General features: G+C 49.8%; 1 protein-coding gene across 8 annotated transcripts in view; it reads left to right on the plus strand.

Annotated features, from left to right (window-relative positions):
- The first annotated feature begins 4,193 nt into the window (after positions 1-4,193).
- Positions 4,194-22,782, plus strand: part of SOCS6 (suppressor of cytokine signaling 6) — a 46,774-nt gene continuing 28,185 nt past the window's right edge. The window contains exons 1-3 of one of the 8 annotated variants that reach the window (XM_053912674.2): positions 4,791-4,842; positions 5,574-5,767; positions 8,481-8,678. The gene's annotated coding sequence lies outside the window, so the exon portion shown is untranslated. The other 7 variants (XM_053912676.2, XM_053912675.2, XR_008425292.1 and 4 more) reach the window with 7 other exon arrangements.

Raw genomic sequence — 22,782 nt, forward strand, 5'->3', positions numbered from 1 at the left:
CTATGAGATGTTACTCTCGACTGTAGGATATCTCTCCTCCTAAGTTTCCAGAAGAGGCAAACACATGCCATTAACTGCCCCAGATAATAATGGGTATTTGCTGGATCACTTTGCATGGAATCGATCGTGTTACCTGACATAGCAAAAGACTCCTCAGTAGTCAGAGGGGTCTGGATCCTGTAAGTACAGAGGGCAGACAAGAGTGAGGCATTTCTTTTAATTGTCTACAGATAAAAGTGTTTGATCAGAAACAGAAGATAATGTCAAGCTGGGCCTGATGTACCAGAGACTCTTATCATTTAGGACCAATATTTGGCTGAAGCACTGTCTTTCTGCGTAAACAAGCTGGTACCCACACACCTGCCAGGTCTTAAAAATTCTCAGAGCCCTGGCTGGTATGGCTCAGTGGATGGAGCACCAGCTTGCAAACTGAAAGGTCACTAGTTTGATTCCCAGGCAGGACACATGCCTGGGTTGCAAGCGAGGTCCCCAGCTGGGGGTATGTGAGAGGCAACCGTTCAATGTTTCTTTTCCTGTCTTTCTCCCTCCCTAACCCTCTCTCTAAAAATAAATAAATAAAGTCTTTAAAAAAATCCTCAGAGTCCCTGATTCTGGGCAGTAGGCATCTTTCCTTTGATGTCAGCATATTCCCAGCGAGCAGAACCCAGCTGCTCGTGGGAAGAAGGGCACAGACATTTCCCTTAACGATCACGCTGGAAATCAGGTGTTCTCACTTTCCAAAGGACAAGCCAGCCACCTCTCTATCTTGAAGGGAATCTTTGAAAGCAATTTGAATGTCTATTTACCACCAGGCTAGTCTCAAATACATGGAGAGAGGAATGGAATATTCATATGTATTCATCAAACATTTCTGGAGTCCCTATTGTGTGAAAAGTCTTTGTTCAAAGCACTCCCACGCATAATAGAAAGAGAATAAACAAAACACCTGCCTTCAAAGGAGGAGAGAAGAAAGTTGTTGCAATGCAGGGTACAGTGTGAGGTGTGCTCTAAGGGGTTGACCTCGGTAGCATTTCTAAACAGGCCTACCGCACTTCTGATGGGGCAGATCTGAACCTTGACTGAAGAGGGGTAAGACTGTCAATATATAGAAACAATCGAGAGGGTGGGGTGAGCGGGAAGAACACTCGAGTCAAGGAGAAAAGCAGGAGTTCCTCGAAGCACAGGGCTGGGACTCTGGAGGTGGAGTGGCCCAGCTTGGCCCTGCAAAGAGGAGTATGAGGAAGCAGAGGCCTCTGAGAGATTTGAATGTCAGGCAACTGAGTCACCACTTTACACTTTAGGTGGAAGGCAGAGTGAACATAGAATTTATTATAACCTGCTAATATTCTACGGTGACACTGGTAATTGGGAACCTGCAAGAGCAGCTTTGATTTGAAGTTACTGCAGGAGACTGCAGTAACTTCAGGACAGAGGACGGGGGTGACGTGGGGGGAGGGACGGGCAGGCCTAGGAGCACTGTATTCTTCCCTACCGCTGCCACCACAAAGTACCACCAACTGGGTGCTTCACGTAATGGAAATACGTTCTCTCATGGTACTGGAGGCTACCCGTGCAAGGTCAAGGTGTTGGCAAGGCTCTAGAGATGGATCCTTCCCCCCTCTTCCTAGCTTCTGGGGTTGGCCGCCATCCTTGGCTTGTGGACGAATCAGCACTCACCACAACCCTGCAGCATTCTCCACCCATCTTCACATGGTCTCCCCGCTGCATGGCTGCCTCTGTGTCCCCACTCTGCCAGAGACACCAATCATATTGAGTTGGGGTCCCGCCCTACTCTAGCATGCCCTCCTACTAACGAATGATGTAGGTACGTGCAGACCCCACTTCCCAGCAAGGTCATGTTCAGAGGTTCCAGAAAGGATGCGATCTCGGAGAACACTCCTCGGCTGAGCAGAAGTACCAAATGGGGAAGTGTGACTGTGTGCAGGATGCTCGCGACGCTCGGGCAGAGGACCTTGGGTGGCGAGAGGGAAGTCCAGACCGTGGGATAGTGCTGACTCTAGAGGCTGCCCCTGGGGCCCAAGGGGCACTTCCAGCGCGGAGGATGCCCTTGGAAGGCTGCCCGCTGTATCCTGTCCTGTGTCACCCAATTTTCTCAACTCTAGGCTCCTCTCTTTTCCCCTGCTGGAAGAAGGGGAGACGTCTAGTGATGAGAAATCAAACCAGACTTGAAATTAGGAGATAGCAGCTCTAGTCATGACTCAACCACTCTTCACTTGGCCACCTTGGCAAGTCCCATGACCTCTGTGTCTGCTTCCTCCCCTCTAGAAGGAGGATGTGCAGGAGGATCACTGAGGGTCCTCCTGGCTCTGTAAGCTTTGACGTCAGGAGGAAGAAGAGGGACTCTGCTCTGCTGCCCGCGTTAGGATACTTTCAGTGGGACCCTTTGCCATCCCCACCTTTTACCAAGTGTATCTATCAGACAGTATTTGCGGTTGCAAATGAGAGAGACTGATTATCGTGAGCACACCAGGAGGTTATCAGAAGGCTCTTGGGGGCTGGCACCAAGAACAGCCCGGTCCAAGTACCCCAGCAGGGTGAGTCTGGTCCTCCTGCGCTCCCATGAACCTCTGTGTTTGTATACCTCGCTTGAGTGTCAGAGCTCTGGGAAGCGTCTCAGTTATGGGCCCACCTCCCAGCTGCGCTGGGTGTGGGCAGAGAGAAGATGCGACTTTCCCCAGAGGGCCGATCAGAGGAAGGGCTGGACGGTGGGCTGCCAGGGGAACACACGTGTACATCAATAAGTGTTTGGAATTCAGCCAAGAATGGAGGTTTTAATGGTATATTTAGCCACTAGTTTCTCTACACTAAAGTTGTTTCTGTATTATTATACTGTTATCGCTATTATTTTAATTTCGTGGGAAAGAGCTCACATTCTGGAGTGAGAGAGACCTAAGTTTGCATTCCAGCTCTCCACGGTAGCGGTGTGGCTTTGGGAAAGTTATTTATTGCTTATAGTTACATACAAGGAGCTTGTACCTCATCTGTCATGTGGGGGTAATACTGACCTCACAAAGGAGATAGCTTATCTCCTTTCAATTGTTAAAATGAAAGGAGATAACACATACAAAAGAACTTAATGCAAAGCCTGGCCCACAAAATACACATCACCCAGCAATAATGCTTATGGATCAGGCACCACATTAGGTGGTTATTCTGCATTGTTTCATATAATCTTCACAACTACTTGATAAGAGTTAACATCGAAGGCCCCTCCGCTCCCCCCAAACCCTTCCACAAAAGCAGAAACTGAGGTTACAACTGAGCAACTCTGTTAAAGATACACAACTACATGAATTGTCAAAGTGGAGATGTCAGACGTGTTCTGTGGGACTCAGAAGCCCAAGGACGTGACCTTGTCTCCTAGGTCAGCTCGTTGCTAGCTTAGCGCTCAGCAGCCCTGCTGCACGGCCTCCCAGTCCTGGTATTCTCGAGATTAGGTACGGAAGCTTGTGCCCAAGGTCCCCCAATCTACCCTGTGCCTTCTTCTGAAAGGGCTGGAAACAAGAGGCGGTGGAGTGGAAGAGTCTGCTTCTTTTCTAATGAGACTTGTTCTCACCACGAACCTCTCTGACCATTCTGTCAGCCTCCACTCGCTGTGATTAGATATTTGAGAAGCGAGTTCTATTTAAATTAGGGTAAGAAGTCGGGTCTGCTGGATGACATCGACCTCAGGTGTACTATTTGGTCACACAAAACAACCGAGCCACCTGACAATCCAATTTTTTAATCATTAATCTAGGTTTTGTGTTTAGTGAGTGCTGTACATCAGACATTTATAGGAATTAAGATCAATTACTGGAACTTTCTTAAATAACAGCTTTATTGAGGTGTAATTCGGATATAAATTCACAAGGGAACGACTTTAAGAGTTTTTTCCTCTAGCCTGTTTTTTTTTTTTTTTTTTTTTTTTTTGTAAAAGGTCTCTATTTTTCCAGACACAACTTTTAAAGTCAACAATCAAATAACTCGAGTTAGATTTTCACGATACTGGTCTGTAATCGCTTTCTTCAAAAGAGAAGCAAACATTTTCCTGTTGGTCCCCACGGACAAAAATCAAACGCGCTGTTCTTGCCCCACATGAGTAGCGCATTGGGCCAATTTCCAAAGAAATGAGTCAAGTGACGGGCATCGCAGTACCTTGGAACTGAGCGGCGGACCAGAGCGAACTCGCCCTCAAGGAAAACCCCACTAAAAAGGACGACGTGCAGAAGCGGGTGGCTTGGAGCAAAGACTAAGTTTTCTCTGAACAAGCGAGTTCACCATTAAGCCGGAGGGGGTGTGGGAAGGCCTTCCTCCCGGGGGCCCTGCCGCCCGGGTCTCGCCCTCCCCGCGAGGACGGGCCCGGGTCGCAGCTACAGGTGAGCGAGCCCGGGTCCCAGGGGCCGGCGGGGTCCCTACCCCGGTGGCCCGGGCCCCGAGGCGGGGAGCAGAGGGAGAGGAGGGTGGTCCGAGGCGCTGCCTCTGGGAGGAGCGCGGTGCGGGGCGAGGAAGCAGGCCCAGACCCCAGCGCAGTGCGGGACTGCCCGGGGGTCCCACGGCGCACGCCGTCCCCGCCGCCCCCATCCCCTGCGCCCCGTGCGCCCCCCGCGCCCCCGTCGCGATCCCGCCCCCGGCGTGTCCCCGGTCCCCCGCGCCGGACGCCCGCCTGCGCCCGGGGCCGAGGAGTGGGCGCCGGGCAGCCGGCTCCGAGGAGGAGGAGGAGGAAGAGCAAGAGGAGGAGGAGGAGGAGGAGGAAGGCGGCGGGAGGAGGAGCTGCGGGGCGGCGGGCGGAGCGTCGCAGTCGCGCCGGCGCTGGGCGAGGAAGCGGAGCGGCCGCGGCCGGTGAGCGTGTGCGGGCAGGGTCGGGGCCGGGCTGGGCGTCTGCTCGCTCCTCGGCGGCCGGCCGGCCGCGGGGCGCTTCTCCCCGGGGCGGCGGGGCCGGGCCCGGGCAGGCGGCCGGCGCAGCCCGGGGGCCCGGCGGCGCAAGGCCCTGCGCCTCCGCGGCGGCCGGCGGGCGGGGAGCGCGTCCGGGGAGCCGGCGGGGAGGGCCGAGGCCTGCTTCCGCCGCCGCCCGCCCGACCCCTCGGCCTCCCGGGCGCCCGGCCGGGCCGCGCCGCCGCCTTTGTGGCCCGCAGCCGCCAGGGAGAGGCCGGGGCTCGGCCTGGCCTGGGGCGGCGGCGCGGGGCCTGCGCGCTCCGCACCCGCGCTCGGCCCGCTCGGACCGCGGGGCTTGGGGCCGGGGGCCGGGGTCGGCGGGGCCCTGGCGGGGCGGCGGCGGCCGGGGCCCCGGGGCTGCTCCGCTGGGGTTGCTGCTGGTCGAATTCACTTTCGGGGCTGCGGGTGTTTGGGGGAGGGGGAGGGTCGGGCAGACGCCCCGGAGCCCAGGCAGGCCGCGATTTCCAGAGTTGGCAACTTCGGGGACCCCGTGGTGGCTCGCGGTGGAGCAGGACTGTTGACGTTTCTCAGTGCGGGTCGTGGCGCGGCACTCGCCGTGCGCGCAGGTATCTCCGCGCGAGGGTCACGTGCAGTCGGAATGTGGGATCCCATGCTCACTTTCTGGAATTCGGGGCCAGGTGGGAACACGCGGTGGAACGCAGGCTTCCGGAAAGGAAGTACACGGCGTTGAGCTCGGTGCCAGAAATGCTCCTTGACCGTCTTCCCTGGACCACGCGACGTGCAGTGATGTGACTGAGACCGAACGGTTCCCAAACAGGGTCCTGACTGAACGGGTTCCTTGGAAAGAAGACGTATTTGTCGTCAAACAAAAGTAAACTGCCCTGTCCTGCTACGTGAAGGGGCTGGGGTGTTTTCAACCCTGGGAGGCGTGCATTTCTCTCGATTCTTTTCCTAACCCAGCACTTACCGCGACGTGAAATGGGCTTCACTTCCTTGAATGAATGAATTTTAAGTGGTTTATTTGGTGCTGTGGACAGTCCAGCGTTGCTTAAAAACAGGAATGGCACGGTTGACCAAGTTTCACTGGTAAAGCCCCCAAATGTAGCCTGCGATACAACTCTCCCCACACTTCGGGTTTCGCCTTCCTGCTGCTTGACCTGGCAGCCCCCGCGGTGAGGGTCAGAATCTGCCCCGCCTTTAGGTTCCAGCAGGGACCCTAATGTTCTCTGGTTGCTTTGGGGGAAGCTGGCTCTCTGGTGCGGGACTGGAGGATGGCCCTGGTTATTCACCTGAACTTTGTCCTTTTTAGGACTCCCACATCTCTTTGAAACACTTTTCCTCTTCATTATGGTCCTTAAATATCTTAGGAGTTGGTGGGGGAAGTATGCTATTCCTTTCCCTTTTTATTTATTTAATCCTCATCCCAGGACATTTTTTCATTGCTTTTAGAGAGAGAGGAATGGGGTGGGGGGGAGAGAGAGAAACATCAATTAGCCGCCTGTCCTATGCGCCCCGACTAGGGATCAAACCCGCAACCTGGTTATGTGCCCTGACTGGGAATTGAACTCACAACCTTTCTATCTAGGGGATGATGCTCCAACCAACTGAGCCACGGCTCCTTTCCCCTTCTTTCTGTGGAAAGACTGGTGGGGCTTAAACAGGACTGCCACGGTATCCAGGGACACACCCCCAGGCGTCACCTGGCACCCTGCCCTCCCTCGGCAGCGCCTCCCCTTGCAGGGAGTGGCAGAGAAGGGGGCTGGGAGCCCTTGACCTGGGCTGTGCCTGACCTGGGAGGAAAAGCTCCCCTGTCCTGGCCAGATTCCTGCTCATTCTGTGGCCCAGGGCCCTGCGGACTCCCTTTAATGGTCCTATTTTTAGGGAACAGAAGCAAGTATCTTAAGACTGTCTTGTTATGTACCTTCATGCCTCACGGATAACTTGGGGAGTTTGGTCAGTTGTCGGGAAACTCTTGTGTTACTAGCAGTAACTAGCAATGTTACTAGCAGAAACCATGTTACTAGTAGAAACAGTGTTACTAGTAGAAACATTGCGGTCTGTTGTCAGGAAACTTTTGTGTTACTAGTAATTAAGTACCTTTTCTTTTGCTTGTGGAGATCACCCTGCAGTCTTCTTTAAAAGTCATGATATCTTCTGAAAAGAGGAAACGTTCGGTCCGTTTCCAGTTTGTTGCCGTCATTGTTTTGCTCAGAAACATGCAGCCCTGTGAAATGGGTTGGCACACAGCTATGCTGAAGCATGGCCTTTATTTATCTGTGATCCGCTCTAGCTAATGGGAGTGCATGCATCCCTTCAGTACTTCACAAGGGCAGACAGGTACGTGACCCAGAGCTGAGATCCCCTTGTGCCGTGTTCTGCTTGTGGCATCTTGTACGGGAAGTGAAGGTTGTCTGTTTCAGTCCCCTGTCCTCATCCCTCGCCGCCTCCAGTTTGGGGACGGTGTACCTGTCGTGCCGGAGTACTTTTGTGAAATTACTCCTTTATAAGAGAGGCATTTATAACAATTTGTGTATGTCACGGACAGGCCAAACTTTTTTGTGTGACTGGGCTGATCGAAAGAGTCGCCGAGGCAGGGAACCGGAAACGGCAGGGGGACGTGATTCCGTTGGACTGAGAGTGGAGTTGGCACCCGTTTGATGGTGAAGTTATTATGCTCTGTAGCACAATATGTAGTGAGGGCTTTAGGACTGAGGGCGCATCTTATTTTAAACTCAGTGTCTTCTGTGATGATGCCCACAAACGTCACATTTCACTTAGCTGGAATAGTTGGGTTTAGGTGGCTGTTGGTCTTGTAGATATTTCAAGAATAGACACAGTAGGTAAAGCCAGTGAAGATTTCATTTCTCGTGTTGCACCCAGAGGACATTTTGGAAGTGTTAGGTCTTTAAGAAAGAATGTGCTTTGTCAGACCTACAACGCATCTTCTATTCCCTCTGAGTCTCTTCCTCACGTGGGGCCGAAGTGGGAATTGACCCCACAGCCTTTCGACACTGTATTGTGAGCGCATTTTATTTAAAGTTAAAATCCGAACCCTGCCCTGGGTTACAAGATTCCTGTCTGGTTCTGCAGAAATTCACAGGGTAGGTTTTGGAAATCAACTGTCAGTCTTATTTCCCTCGTCTGTAAAATCACGCCTTTCTCAGCCTTGGCGAGAACATTAAATGAGATAATGCGTGTAGGTGTGTGAGTTTGGTGCCTGGCATAGGACCAGTACTAGTAGTCACAATTAGTCGAAAATATGCCGGGACTGGTTAACAGGGGTAACCTTGCTTTTCCTCAGCATCTGAATAAGACTTGGCCTTTCCAGTTCAGGAGGCCCTGTGTGGGGAAGGAGGGAGGTGGAAAGGAAAGGGGGGAGAATGGGAGTCCAGCTGCTAGAGGTGCGAGGTGACAGAGGCTCGCTGTGAGCAGCTGGTTGGGCTGCTTGGCCCTGCATCGTGGCTGTGAGTTGAGGGATCGAGAACACGAAAGGTCCTACCTGTGGCCTTCTGCAAGTCCCTGTGCTGGTTTTATCACTCTCGACAGCTGTCACACTGACTTTTTTTCTTTCTAATTACAAAAAGGGCATCACAGGCGGAGACTATGTGTGGGGAGCGGTGGCTGCCCCCTTGTCCCTGGGCGCCGACCATTGAGTAGGAAAGACAGAGAGAGGAGAAGAAGGAAGACAAGACCGACCCTGGGAAGGCCTGGGAGACAAGCCGTCATCTGGGCCTCACTGAGCCCTGACGGTGCCACCATGCCATCCTGAAGTTTTCCAACAGGTAAATTCGGTTCTCTGAAGAGTCACCTGCTGCCTGCCGACCGCAGTTTCGCGGCAGATGAGATTGTATTTAATAGACACACTTGTGTTTAAAGGGTTTTTTTTTTCCAGAAAGCAGAGGAATGCCTGGTTCCTGTTAGGTAAGATGTTCGTCAGAAACAATGTAAAGAGTGTAATGTTATTCTTTAGAACCGAGTAGACGGGGCGTATTCACCAGGTGCCCAGACAGCCTCCTGTGTGATGCTGCTCGCCCTGTCCTGGTGGGGACGGCCGTTGTGCTGGCCGCTCCGGCGCCCGCTGCGCCGTCGAAGCAGCAGTGGTCCACTTGTAAGCTGAGATGAACTCCTCCTCGTAGGCTGTTTACTCAGTTCTGGTTTTGAAGGAAATAGCCTTTTGATGGTCGTCGTTTTTGTCTGTTGACAGTTTTTAAAAGTGAGCGCACACACACACACACATACACACATGGACTTAGGGAGTAACGTCATTACCAGATATCACCGACGCAGATCGTGTAAGCAGGAAGCCAACTGTGTTAGGACTGCAGTGGTTTGGCACACGGGCAGAGTTGCTGCCTTGTAGATTTAGAGGGATGCTAATGAGGGTTGACTGGCTTCGTCCTCAGCCAGACGAGGAGGAGACTGAAACTAGTGGCCAGAGGCCCACACCCCATGACAGACCCCATAGTGGAGTCCAGAGTCTGCTGCCCTTCGCGCCACGGATGCAGGATGCTGCACTGACTCCTGGGAGCAGGGGCGTTTGGGTTTGTGTCTTCCTGGAGGATGTCACTGCGGAGCTGGCTCTCGGAGGGTGACCTGTGTTTGATGGGGAAGGGCTAGCGATGACAGGGCCATTATCGCAAACAGGTTGATTCAAACCCAAGCTGTATCATCCACCTGGAGTTTCTTTTCTCCTCTTTCCCAAGTGGGGTTGCCTGTTTGCTGTTTCTTAGTTTACTTCCTCGATTTGATGGAGCTCGCCCTTCTAGTGACTTCCCAGACAGCGGATGGCGGGGAGTGGGGTGGTGTGTGTGGGAGGGTTCGGCACCTTGCGTATCAGAAAGTGTCTGAGTTCTCAGTATTTGATTTAGGGTCTGGCTGCGTGTAGACTGCTGTGCAAGTCAGTGGCAGCCTAACTGGGAAATCTCAGCACAATGAGAAAAGGTGTGTTTCTTGCCTTCACTGCCTCTGCTGTGGGTCTGGGCTGCCGCGGTGTCTTCCTGGGGCTCAGCCTGCTTTCACCGGCACCCCCTCGGGCCAGTGGCTCGGGCCACCACCACAGCAGGGGCAAGGGGAGCTGACAGGCAGGTGACAGGGCCGGCACTCAAGTATGTGCTGCCGAAGTGGCACATGTCACACTTGCTCACGGTCCGTCGTCCAGAGCCAGTCCCGTGCCCTGCTGGGGTGCTGAGAGCAGTCATTGGCTGAGAGCCCGTGCCGTGTGGAAGGTCAGTGTCCTGGCTCTGCAGATGCCGCCCCACACTGGCTGTCAGTCAGCATCGCCATGTCTCAGCCGTCTGTCTGTGATCTTTTTTCCTCCTTCCGGATGCCATGTGGGACCTTTGTATCATTTCCGAAATTCTAAAATGTTGCTGTGATGTGCCTGATTATTATTTGTTCTTTTTTGGATGTACTGAGCATTCCATGGATCCTTAGACGCTGTAAACTTGCATTCTTTGGTTTGGGGAAAATGTTTAAAATTTCTTTTACAATTTCTGCCACTTGAAGTTTTTTCTTTTTTTTGACTGAAGTTCTGTGTTACATGTTGGACCTCCTGAATTGATAAATTATTATTTTTTAGCTTTTTTTCCTCAATTTTTTAAAATCAGCTCTGTGGGGAGGGGAATTTTCTCAATTTTTCTGGTTTTTGAATTTTAATTTTGGCTATAGAAGGATTTGTTTGCTAACTCTTGTCTCCCTACTTTTTATTTTATTTTATTTTATTTTTAAGATTTTATTTATTTACTTTCAGAGATCCAGGAAGGGAGGGAGAAGGAGAGGGAGAGAAACATCAATGTGTGGTTGCCTCTCGCATGCCCCCAACTGGGGGCCTGGCCCACAACCCAGGCATGTGCCCTGCCTGGGAATCCAACTGGGGACCCTTTAGTCTGCAGGCTGACACTCGATCCCCTGAGCCACACTAGCCAGGGCCTCTCCCCACTTGTTAAAATAAATAGCTTACGACTCTTGTTTCGGATTTGTGATACCTTTTCTTAGATGCGTTTTTTTATTGCTTTCCCTCCCAGTAGATTTAGATTTCAGTTTTCCTCACTCTCTAAGCCAGTTCACACTGCTGTCTGTTTTCCATTTCTCATTGTCTTTGTGGGGTTTTTTTGTTTTGTTTTGTTTTTTTTGGCGGGGAGGGGGAATAGTGTAGATACAGAAGTATTTAAGTTCATTTAAAGTTTTTTTTGTTCTTTTTCATAGTTTGTGTTTGTTTTCCTAGCATCAGTGAATATTCAAGCCTTTCGCCTTGGGGGAAGCTCACGTCTAATTTCTCTTTAACCAGAGGTTTTCGGTTGTCCTTGTCCTGAAGACACACCTGTGTCGTGGAGCTCCGTGTAAGTGGAATACGAAGTGCCGGCTGTGTGCTGCCTACAGTGGGCAGTACACGTCGTTTAAGTGGGATCGTTTTAAAGTCAGGAGACCCCGTGTCTGGCAGCTTGTAATAAATGGTGACATTTGACCCTTATCGTTTTACATGCCTAAGTTTTCTGTTGTGCGAGATTTTTATCCTATTTGCTTAATAGGGCTGTGTTATTAATTTGAATAATTATTGCTCCTCCGGATCCCCTTTATCTCTAAGGGTCAGTGAGTGAGGTTTACATTTGATCCTAACATACGTTTTTTAGTAAGTCTTGCGTGGATTACTTTTTGTATCCCAAATCTGCTATTCTTAATTTCAGTGTGCTTACAGAAAATGTGGAAAGATTATTTTAACTGACAGCTCACATTCTCTAATGGGAGCCGAGTGAAAAACTCAGGTCTTCTGCGCAAAAGCCTTTGAATAGTTGACAAATTGCATGTTAAAATTGGAGCTTTTGTGTTAAGATCTAAAGGCTGTTGGTTATTTTGATGTGCCTGTTGCCCTTAGGAGGTAAAAAGTCTTTGCTCCAGGAGTTCGGTATGGTGAAGAGATTTTGTGTATAAGTGAGTAACCTTAAATTTTGAAGGATGAAAAGTAATGAAAGGACTTTGTCATTGGACTGTCTGGTCAGCGCCGGTGCCACAGGATGAAAACGAAAACAGAGGTAGGTCTTTGGGGCCTGTTTCCGTGTCAGAGTTCTCCCGAGGGTGCTGCCTGCCGGTGGTTTAAACAGTGAGGTCATTCTTTGTCATCGGCAGGCAGGGCGCTGAGGTCGTTCAGGGAATCGGCTGTGCTTTCAGCCCAAACCCTGGCAAGTGTTTGGAAAGGTGTGAAAAGATGTCTGTTAACACTCCGTATGCACATGTATCAAGACAGAGATGAATGGTTATATACGTGCACTACTTTTTAAACTCCCAACGTGTTAGAACTCAAATTAGAAAATTAAGGAGTGAGTTTATTTCATTAACTAATTCTTACAAGGCAGCTCCATTAATATTTTACATGATTTCCTATTCAACTTAGCATTCATATTTCATATTCAATTTAATAGGAATGCTTGAACGCAGTGATAGGAAAAGATGCTTAGGAATGGGCAGGTAAAAGTTCTCTGCAGGTTTAATGTCTGAGTGTCTGCAGGTTTTATTTTTGTTGAGTCAGATGCTGTTAGAGCAGGGTGTGGTTTCGAGATGAACTTGTTTCCATGGGAAAACGGAGACTTGGAAGGTTCGCTCTGTGTCCCCGGCAAATGTGGTGCCGCCCTGTGTTGTTATGGAGGCAGCCCTACAATGTGGAAGTGAATCACTTGACTATTAGCACTTTTGTTATAATTATACATCCATTCTTAATGTATTAAATTTTAAATTATTTGACAACTTTAAGTCCATTTTTCTTAACTTGGTGATCTTTAAATTTCTTTACCCACCTTTGTAGTCATGTAGGTATTAGAGTTTTTTTTTAAATAAAGCCTATTTTGGTAAGATCTAGAGGCTCTAAAAGAAGGCAAAGCATTTACTGTGTTTCAGTTATTTTTATTTGCATGTAGTTCTCAAGAATGTGAAGAGTCAGAGATTTTACCCCATGAGCAAATGAACAAGTTAGCTTGAAACAGAAGAAATGAGACTCCTGGGCCAGAGAGCAAGGACTTTTTCCAGGATATGGTTGGTATCCAGGGGTCAGCATTTGTGCCCCCTCCCCGAGCACCATTGCCATGTCCAGCGGAGAAAGTAGGGGACCCACGGGGAAAGCAAGGAAAACACCTCGGAGGCCAGGGCCGTGATGCCAGGACGATGGGACCGCAGCTCCGAGTGTGGTGGTAGGAAGTGATTGGGTTTGCATGTACGGTGAACGTGACTGCGGCTGGGATTTCGTGACCTGCTGGATGTGGAGTGTGGGAGACAGTGAGGAGCCACGGACGACTCCAGATGTTTGATCTGCGCAGCTGGACAGTTGGACAGCTGGAGTAGCCACGAGCGAGTGGGAAAGGCAGCGAGGAGAGCAGGTGTGGGGCAGGACAGGAGAGATCCCGAGTCCTCTTCTGAGCTTGCTGAGTCTCGGTTGTGTCTAAGACAGCAAGGTGGCCACGCCGAAATGGAGCTGAGGGTAACCAGCGCTGCTAAAGAGAGAGAAATGTGGGAGTGGATGGTGCATCCGTGTTATGTAAGGTACAAGCATGAGCGAAGTTGCTGAGGGCATGTGTGTGGATGGAGAAGAAATGACTGAGGACGCATGCCATGCTGGGAGCTCCAAGATGGAGAGACTGGAGGCTGCTGGGGGCATGACCCACCTGTCAGATGCTGCTGATAGTGCCCTCAGATGAGGCCCAAGAGCTGGGGCAGGAATTGCAGCATGGAGGTCACTAGGGACCTTGAGGAGGGCCGTTTCTGTGTGGCGGTGGTGGAGGAGGTGTCTGGGGTGGTTGGAGAGGATGCTGGGAGAAGGGGATGGCAGACCTCGGGGGTGCATGCTTTTCCCACCGTGTTTGCTGCAGGGAGATTGAAAAATGGAAGCTCTTTCTCTGCCCATAGCTAGTGGGAAAGCGGGGCCAGGACAAGCTCGCTTACACGTGTGAGAATGGACATTTTCAGGAGTGATCCCATAGAGTGGGGGAAATTGGACAGTGAGGGAAATGATGTGTGCAGGTGGAGGGGGTGTTAGAAAGGTGTGTGCCCCTACACAGTAACAGGATGGAGGGGGACAGGGAAACCCGAGTCGCCAGGTTGGTAGGAATGATGCTGGAGTTTGAGGTTTTTTCTGTGATGTTCATTTTCTCGGTGACACAGGAAGCTCGGCCATCAGCTGAGATTGACGGTGGGGGAGTAAGTGTCACAGGTGTGTGGAAAGCTGGGTATGCCAGTGAGAGAGGGAGTGGACCAGGGAGATGCAGTTTGAATTCCAGGCAGCGTGGAGCCTCCCCCTGAAGTTCATGGCCCTGGCTGTCAGGCGAGGCCAGTCAGAGTGGTCATGGGTTTCTCTGGCCACATTCCCCTGTAAGGGCCAGGTGTGGTCTCGGCAGAGTTGGATGTCGCCAGTGTTGTGGTTTTGCCAGGAGAGTGAGGGAAGGGAACTGAGGGTCTGTGCTGGAGAGTGGGATTAATTTTGGAAAATAAGCTGAGTGTGGATGGCAAAGGGGTGCTGACAAGTTGGAGCTGTTACTCTTACCTTTTGGTCTGGAGCACGTCAGACCATTCCCTGAATGTACAGACACCCAACCGAAGGTTAGATTTGCAAAAAGCTACTTCTAGTGGGGTGAGAAGTGGGGGGCTGCCTAGGTTCTAATAAAACAGAAATAATAACAATTATTTTTATCTACTGACTTATGTCTTTGTCTGGCTGTCACAGTTAACTGAACGCCGAGAAAAGGCCTTGCATTTTGCTTTAACCTGACGGATTTACGTAACCGTTCCCTTTTAGAGAACAAACAAGCTCACATACTTTATTCTTTTGAAAATCAAGTACTGAAAACGACATTTACAAAGACTTCTGCGATCAGGTGACAGTTTCGCTGTATTTCCTACTGGTCCCGTTTTCCTCCCTATTCTTTCTACATAATCGAGACCACACTTTACATACTACAATTTTGTTTCCTGTGCTTTTGCACGTAACAAATGAACAATGTGAACTTCTCTCCCATGTTATTTATAACTCTGTATAAATATCAGTGTTGGTGCTTCCCTCAAGGCCCATTATGTAGATGTACCAGAATTCTGTTTACAGTTCTCTTACTATTGGAAATTAGAATGCCTCTGATATTTAAGATTTAAATTTATTTTTTTCATATATGGTAATGCAGGGGACATATGCTTTGATTCTGTATTATTTCTTTAAGATTTATAAAAAATAGCATTGTTAGGTCACAGAGCATGAACATTTTTGAGTTGCATATATCCAAGTTATATTTTTACAACTCTATCAAGACATCTTCAAATAATCAGTATCATTATTTAGATAAATCTTTGTTGATGTGTGACTTGTGAAAAATCGTTACTGTTTTAATTTGCACATCTTTGATTCTTAGGAGGGTCAGTATTTTCCTGGGAATGTGTGGGGAAAATACATAATTTTCTCCACCTCACACGTAAACCAATACTAGATTAATCAAGGACTCACATTTGAAAAGTCCAGCCTCAGTACTTTTGTAGGTAACACAGGAGACTCGAATGCTTTCAAGTGTCAGGATTTTTTGAGATAATAGAGGGACAAGCAGTGAAGGAAGGCTGACAAATTGACTGAAATAAAATGGGAAACTTCTGTTATTCAAGGTACCACACAGAAAAGAGAATGTCGGGGCCCAGATACTGTACAGCAGCAGAGAAAATAAGGGGGCGATCTTTGTGAACTGGCGTGGAGTGATGTAGGGGTCGGGAGTGGACCTGCCAAGTCACGAATCTTTTTGTTGTGTATATTTGGCCATGCGTTTAAATGATTTTTCCCACAGTAATCAGAAAAAGAAAAACACTGATTAAAAGCCAACTAATTGGGCGACCCCACCAATGTCGAGTGAGGGTCCCCGGTCTCTGCAGTGGTGCGGACCCTGGGCTTGCCCTTCCAGTGTGTGTGGGGGTACTTCCCAGTGCTTATTTCCCAGTGACCAGGGACCGGTGTGATTAAGCACCTTTTCAGGTGGTTATTAGTCATTAGTCATTTGTTTGTCTTCTTTGGTAAAAGTTCTATTCCAGTCCCTTGCCCGTTTTAAAAATTGGTTACTGCCTTACCTGTATGTTGTGGGTCCAAGTCCTTTATCTTTATCAGATATATGATGTGCAGGTATTTCCTCCCTTTCTGTGGCTTGTCTTTCAGTGATGCGTTTTGGAGCACAAAAGTCTGGGATTTCACTGAACCCCAAAGTTGAGTGGTTTTCATCAGCACTTCCTCAGTTGGCTCTGTTTGTCTCCAAGCTGCTGGAATGGTTACTTTGGACAGGGTGGCCCACTTGAACGTTGGGTTTTGCACAGACAATTTACCGACTACTTCGTTCCCTCCCTCCAGAAGCGAATCCCCCCAGGTCTGTGTTTATTCTGACCATTTTCTGATGGGGATTCTGAGGCATGGGCGCCCAAGGCGGGTGGAAAATGCTGCCTGTGGCCTGAGCTCAGGCAACGCTGCTCCGGAGCTGCACTCTGGACTGCTGGGCTCTGTCCCCAGAGCTGGGAAATGGGCTCCAGAGTCGGATAAGGTGCTGGCTTCCAATCCCGTCCCAAGGGGTCAGCACTTGTGTATAGGCAGCTTCCTTTGTGACTTTGGGCCAGTTGTTGAACTTTCTAGCATTAGTACCTTCCAAATGCAGTTCTTGGGAGGATTCAAGAAGATCAAAGCATGTTTTTTAGTACACACCTGGGAACCTTCGACTGGGTGGTGGGTGGTGGTGGCGGAGGTGGTGGTGGTGACGAAGCCGGAGCAGGGCGACAGGAAAGCTCCCCTCCTCCTCCTGGTGTGGGTGGGGCGTCTCTCTCAATGATGGTGCCATTCTACACGTGTTTCTTCCTCTGCGAGTTCGCTTGCTTACCCTCTGCACTGGAGGAGCCTTGCAGGTGTGAGGCCTTGGTTTTTCATCCCTGGGGTTGGACTGTGGCTTGCCGCTGTCTCCTGCTGTTCAAGGGAGGGCAGCGTTTCATCGGTGTCAAGACCGGGAGGTGACCTGGGGTGTTAGAACGAGGCAGGTGTGGGGCCCTGGTCGGGTGGCTCAGCTGGTCGGAGCGCCGCACCCTACACCAAAATGTTGCGGGTTTGATCCCAGGTCTGGGTGCATATGGGAGGCAACTGATTGATATTTCTGTCTCTCTCTCTCCCGTCCTCTCTCTCTGAAATCAATGAAAAACATCCTCAGGTGTGAGGATAAAAAACATAGGCAGGCAAGGGAGGCAAAGAGGTGGGCTTGCATTACGGGAATTTCCAGCATCGTGGTGGGTGATGAGAACCATGTGCTGTGTGGGGTGAACTCGGGCACCAGGGCTGCACAGGGGGGTTGTTCGCCTGGTGCCCATGGAAGCCGAGCCCCAGAGGAGCCTGAGTTGCGAAGAGGGAAACCAAGACCACGTGTGTGTGTGTGTGTGTGTGTGTGTGTATGGGGGGGGGTCTGTGGAGCGAGGCCAGCAGGGGTGTGCAGACCGCCCTGTGGGTTAGGAGGGGGAGGAACCGGGAGTGGTTGGGAAGGCTGAGGGAGAGAGGGGAAGGAAGGCTGTTGAGACCTGGACCCCGAGGGGTGCAGAGTCCTGCTTCCCATGATTCCTGGTGGCGGAGATGCACCCTGTTTACCTGGACCATTGGCGTCCCGAGTGTGGGTGGGGTGGCGGTTCTGTCCTGAAAGAACGCGCGCCCCGCGGTCACTGATAGATCTAGGGGAGAAAGCACGTGAGCCCTGGGCCCCTGGGCCTCCCGCTCCCTTTTCCTGTTCTCCGGAGGGAGTCACCAATGTCTGGCTCTTCTCATAGACGTTTACCTATTTAGGCTTATAAATACACACACAAATGGGGTCACAGCGGCATCTTGTTTTGTAGCTCGTCTTCTCCAGCATCTGTCTCGGACCTCTTACTTTACCTGTGCGATACCGCATTGTACTGATGGCGAGTATAACTTCCTAAACCAGTCCGCTGACTTTTGATGCGTGTGGTTACTGTTTCTTGGAAGATATTTAGGTTAAGTCCCCGATTTCACCAAAGAGACTTAGACAGTAACAGTCCGTGAAGTGGTTAAGTGGGCTCCTTCTCTTGAATCAGCTTTGTGATTTTAGGCAAGAGTCTTCTTTATCTCTGCCTCAGCTTCCCCGTCTGTGCCACGGGAACATTGCTATCGTCACAGCTACTGTGAGCCGCAAGCACTGCGACTTCTGTGGCCTCATACGTGCTGGACTTTTTTAAAGGACATCCCGTAAACGAACACATTTAACCCCACACCTCACTTGACTGGTCCATACTGTTATTTCTAAGATCACACAACTGTTGAACGGTGCAGCCAGGACGCACGTGAACTTGTGCTTTCTGCTCCGGAAGAGCTCTGCCACGGCTTCAACCAAGGCCCGGCACCCATTAGGCCAGTGTGTGTGGCCTATTTTTACCCACAGTAGGCTGGTACCAGGTAAACAATCAAGTAGTATTAGCCTTTTTTAATTTTTTAATAAATGCTGTAGGAGCATCATTTTCCGTATGTCCTTGTTTTAGGCATGAGTGTATACCCAGAAGACAAACTCCTAGAAGCATAGTTACTTGGTTAAGGCATATGTGAGTTAAAAATCTGGTAAGTGTTTTAAATAATCCTCCACAATTGTACCACTTACACTAAACAGTTACTTACGAGTGCCCAGTTTCCCACACCCTTGCCCACGTTGTTAGTGATTTAACTTTTCGAGCTCGCGGGTGAAAGATGCTATCTCATCTTGTGCTGAATTTCCTTTTCAGTGAGATTTTAGAGTTGAGATACCGTTTGCGTGCAGCGAGACTCACCTTGCCCAGCTCACTGTCTGCTGTTTACGCCAGTGCATTTGGGTGTGCGGCCGGCCAGCACCACCCACACCCACGATTCGGAAGAGTTGCCCCCTCCCCCAAGTGCCTTCGACGTATTTGTGGTCAGTGAACTCAGCAACTTCCAAGCTGGGGACCGGTCACTTGAGCTGGTTTACCCCTCTCTTTCTTGCTTTATTTCTCTTGCTACTTTTCTTGCCTTTGTTTCTTTCTTCTCCCTTCCTCTGTCATTCTTTTTGTGTGAATGGTTCACTGGGATATTTTACCCATTTGCTTATGGGGCCGCATGCCTTTCTCTTACTGATTTCTGAGGGCACAGTCTCCGTTACAAAAACTGGTCTTCTGTCATGTGTTTGCAGTTTTTCTCCAGTTTCTTTTTTTGCTTTAAGCCATTTTTTTGCGATCTGGAAATTTATAAATTTTGCTTCATTTGACTTATTGTTCTTTTCCTTTGTGGAGTCAAGATTTTATGTAACGCATAGAAAGGCTTTCTGTAGTGCAAGGTTTTTATTGGAATTTTTTCCCCCAACTTTTATTGTTAATGTTTGCATATTTGATCCCCCTGGAACTTATTTTTATGTGAGAAATAAAGTGCAAAGCCCTGCTCCCCCCCCATGGTAATCCAGCCTACTCCTCATCTCTTCTTGAATAACCCCTCTCCCCCCAGCAGCTGAACACTCCCTTTCAGTCACATACTGTTTTCAATGTGTCTTCGCCTGTTTCTCGACTTTGTTGTCTTCTTTTCCCTCCAGTTACATGCTGTCACAATGTATTTTAATATCGTGGGCCGCCTGTTCTCTCTTATTTGTCCCTTAGAATATTTCTTACTCTTTCTTTTTTATCTGTCCACTGTAGCTTTGTCGTTTGTCAGGTTTCTTGGAAAATCATTTCAGGATGTGTTCTTGGGATCTTGAGTGCATATTTGGACAGGAGGGAACTGCTTCATCTAAGAGGAAGGTGTGTCTTTCTGTCTTTCTGTAGAACTAGGGTGATCCTCTGAGTAAAATGCTTGAAATGGTTTCAGATTTCGCAGCACAGTTACCCTCAGACTGCCTCTTGTTGAGTTCTGGTGAAGTACTACAGAAGGATATCCGCAGGTGCGCGAAAGGTTATTATTGCATAAAACCCTCCTCCCTGGAGCTTCCAGCCATCCACCTGTGGGAGGTTAGGCTTTCTTCTGTAACTGAAGCTGCGTGTTGGAACGGACAGAATGCAGGTGCAGACATGAGAGCCCACCAGCCGTTCGTAAGTCAGGGGAAAAAGGTCTCCAGTCACGTGCAACAGTGCCACTTCTCGCACTGAAGCTTCATCGTTTGAGAAATTGCGTTTATTTCTTCGTGAACAGGTTATGTTCACCTGAGTGCGTATGTTGTCATTTTAAAATGAATCAATAATTATGTATTTTTAAATCTTGTTCAGTTTTCATTTCTAAGAGTATAAATTTCAGGCAGTGTAACCCATAGAGACAAAGCTTCGTGTGGTCTTCTCTCACCTCTAAGGAGGTAGAGGAGCGCTGAGCGCGGCCGGTGTGGGACCCACGGAGGTGAGCAGCAGGCCGGCCCACCGGCAGGGCAGCTTGTCCCAGGGGATGTGCAGGAGCCCAGGTGCCAGCGGTCCAGCTCAGGTTCTGGATCTGCAGCTTCCTAGTGGCACAGGTGTCTTAACTTCACTGGGCAAATGTTAAGCTTTCTGGGACCCGGCTTCCTTACTTGCAAAATGACAATAAAAAGCTGTTTCAGTGGTTGAAGGTTAAGTAGTTCAACGCCATCTTTTAATTTTTTTATGAGGTGTTACTATGACGGGTGTGACTACGTCCGGTCATTTTTTAAAAACGAATAGTAGGTTGCTTAAAGATGGTATCTTCGGCCCTAATGTATGAAATATTCATGTCTGAAACCTTTTCCCTTGCCACGTTGTACATATTTTCAAGTATATGTATAAACTTAAATTTTTACAATTAGGAAAGCAGCGAAACCAATTCAGAACGTTTCCTTAGGCAGCATGCGGCAGATGGTAACCCTAGAAAGAGATGGCATGTATTTTTAGAAGCGCAAACAGAAAAACAGACACTCCTAAAAATTCCAGCGTAGTCTTTGCCTAGAAAATGAAGGGAAGGGATAAAAGACCACAAGCCTAATAGAACCTTTTATAGTTTCTCATGTCTGGGATTGGATTTTGTTTATTTAATGTTAATATTGAGCTGCGTACGGATCCATAGTGGGAAAAAGAATGATTAATCAAATAGATAATTACTGAGTACTTCTAAAGTGATTATCAGTCTCTTGCTTCCTATGAAACGGAGGCAGTAGTGGGGAGCAGAAGCATATGACCCCGAGTTTAGTGAGGGTAATTTAAATGTGAGTACCTGTCACATGGGAGCAATCATGTGATACGCCAGCGTCAAACTGCCTGTCCCCGCAGAGTTCTCATTGGGTTGGATCCAGTGTTCACTCAGCACGTATTTACGGAGCACCTACACTGGGCCAGGTGTGAGCAAGGGGCTGGGGATACAATGCTGAGAAAAGAATTGACGTCCTCTCTGCTTTCATGTCGATGAGCATCTGCCGGGATGCCAGGCATTCGTCAAATGGTGACGCATCAGTGACCCATCAGGCCTGAGCACACGTACGCTCACAGCAGGTGAAAATTCTGGGCAGGAGAGGTGCCCGGTCTTCTGAGAGCCTGAGGCTGGGGGATTCCGTCGTCAGGAAGAGCGGGGTGTGCCTGGTGCCTGAGGAATTGAGAGACGCACTGAAGTTTGAACAAATTAATCAGAAAGGAGACTGAGAAACAGAAATTCAAATCAAAGGGCCAGGAGCTTAAACAGTTCTGTATTGAGAGAGAATATGGGGGACATGAATGCTTTCGATGGGAATGGACCAGAAATCAAGTCAAGGTCAGACAGACTGTGTACCAGGGGTGTCCAGCCTTTGGGCGTCTCTGGGCCACATGTTAAATTCATTGCGACACGTGATCACAAAGTAATCTCATAATGTTTTAAGTAAATTTAAAATTTTTGTGTTGTGCCGTCCTAGCCATCCTGGGCCACAGGTGGGACACCCCTGGTAGGGCCTTGTTTTATACCTTTTTCCTAAGTAGTGATAAATTATCCCTTCAGGCAGGGACTGGAGGGTGGAGGCAGTCGGGGTATCTCATTGCTGTACCCGATTAGAATTGCATGTCTGAATTCATCTACTCACAGTTACTGGGCTCCTCCTACGCCCTTGCAGAGGCCCTGGACTCTTGGGGGATGTCAGTGGATAAAGCACAGTTAAAATCCCCGCTTCTGTAAAGCTTACATTCTTCAATATAAGGGGGCAGGGGCAGGCAAAGAACGCCACAAATGAGAAAGTCCCGTTGTATGCTAGAAAAAAATAACACCGCCCAGAAAGAGGGTTAGTGGTGCGGCTTCAGTGGTGTGGTCAGGGCAGGTCTCCCTGAGAAAGGGCGGTCAGCCCTGGCTGGAAGGAGTGAGGAGCAGCTGGTCATATCTGCATCACCAAGGCCTGGACAGCCGAATTCCGAGCGTCCAGGTGGTCTGGGCAGGGGCCAGGGAACAGTGGAGTGAGGATGGGGGCGTCACCTCATGTGGGGCCCCGCAGCCCTGTGCCTGCTTGCAGACCCCATAAAGACTTAGGTTTGTACTGAGTGAAAGGGAGCGTTGTCTTGGGATTTACCCTTCCTGAAGTTTGCCTGTTGGATTTGGCGCAGACCCGAGTTTGTGTGGGCAGGAGATTAGGCTGTTGCCTCCTCTTGGGCGGCCTTCCACACCCACGCCCGCCTTCCACACCCCGGGCTGGGTCTGCATCTTCTGTCCTTGTCCACTCGTACCAGCTTGCGGATCCTAGAGCCCGGACTCACCATGTGTGTGGTGCCCAGTGTCTTCCACCCAACCCGAGATGGGTCTGTCCATACTCCTGCTGTATCAGCGCTGTCTACACCTCGACACGCATGTTTCTGACGTCATCACGAGTACCCGTGAACCTGAACCGGTGGACCCAGCAGTGTCTGCAGCTAAGACCGTCAGGTGTCAAGTTTCAGCCAATTAATAATTCTAATTGAATGTTC

The sequence above is a fragment of the Desmodus rotundus genome, chromosome 10 (genome assembly GCF_022682495.2).
Source record: "Desmodus rotundus isolate HL8 chromosome 10, HLdesRot8A.1, whole genome shotgun sequence".
In the NCBI taxonomy this organism is placed as follows: Eukaryota; Metazoa; Chordata; class Mammalia; order Chiroptera; family Phyllostomidae; genus Desmodus; species Desmodus rotundus.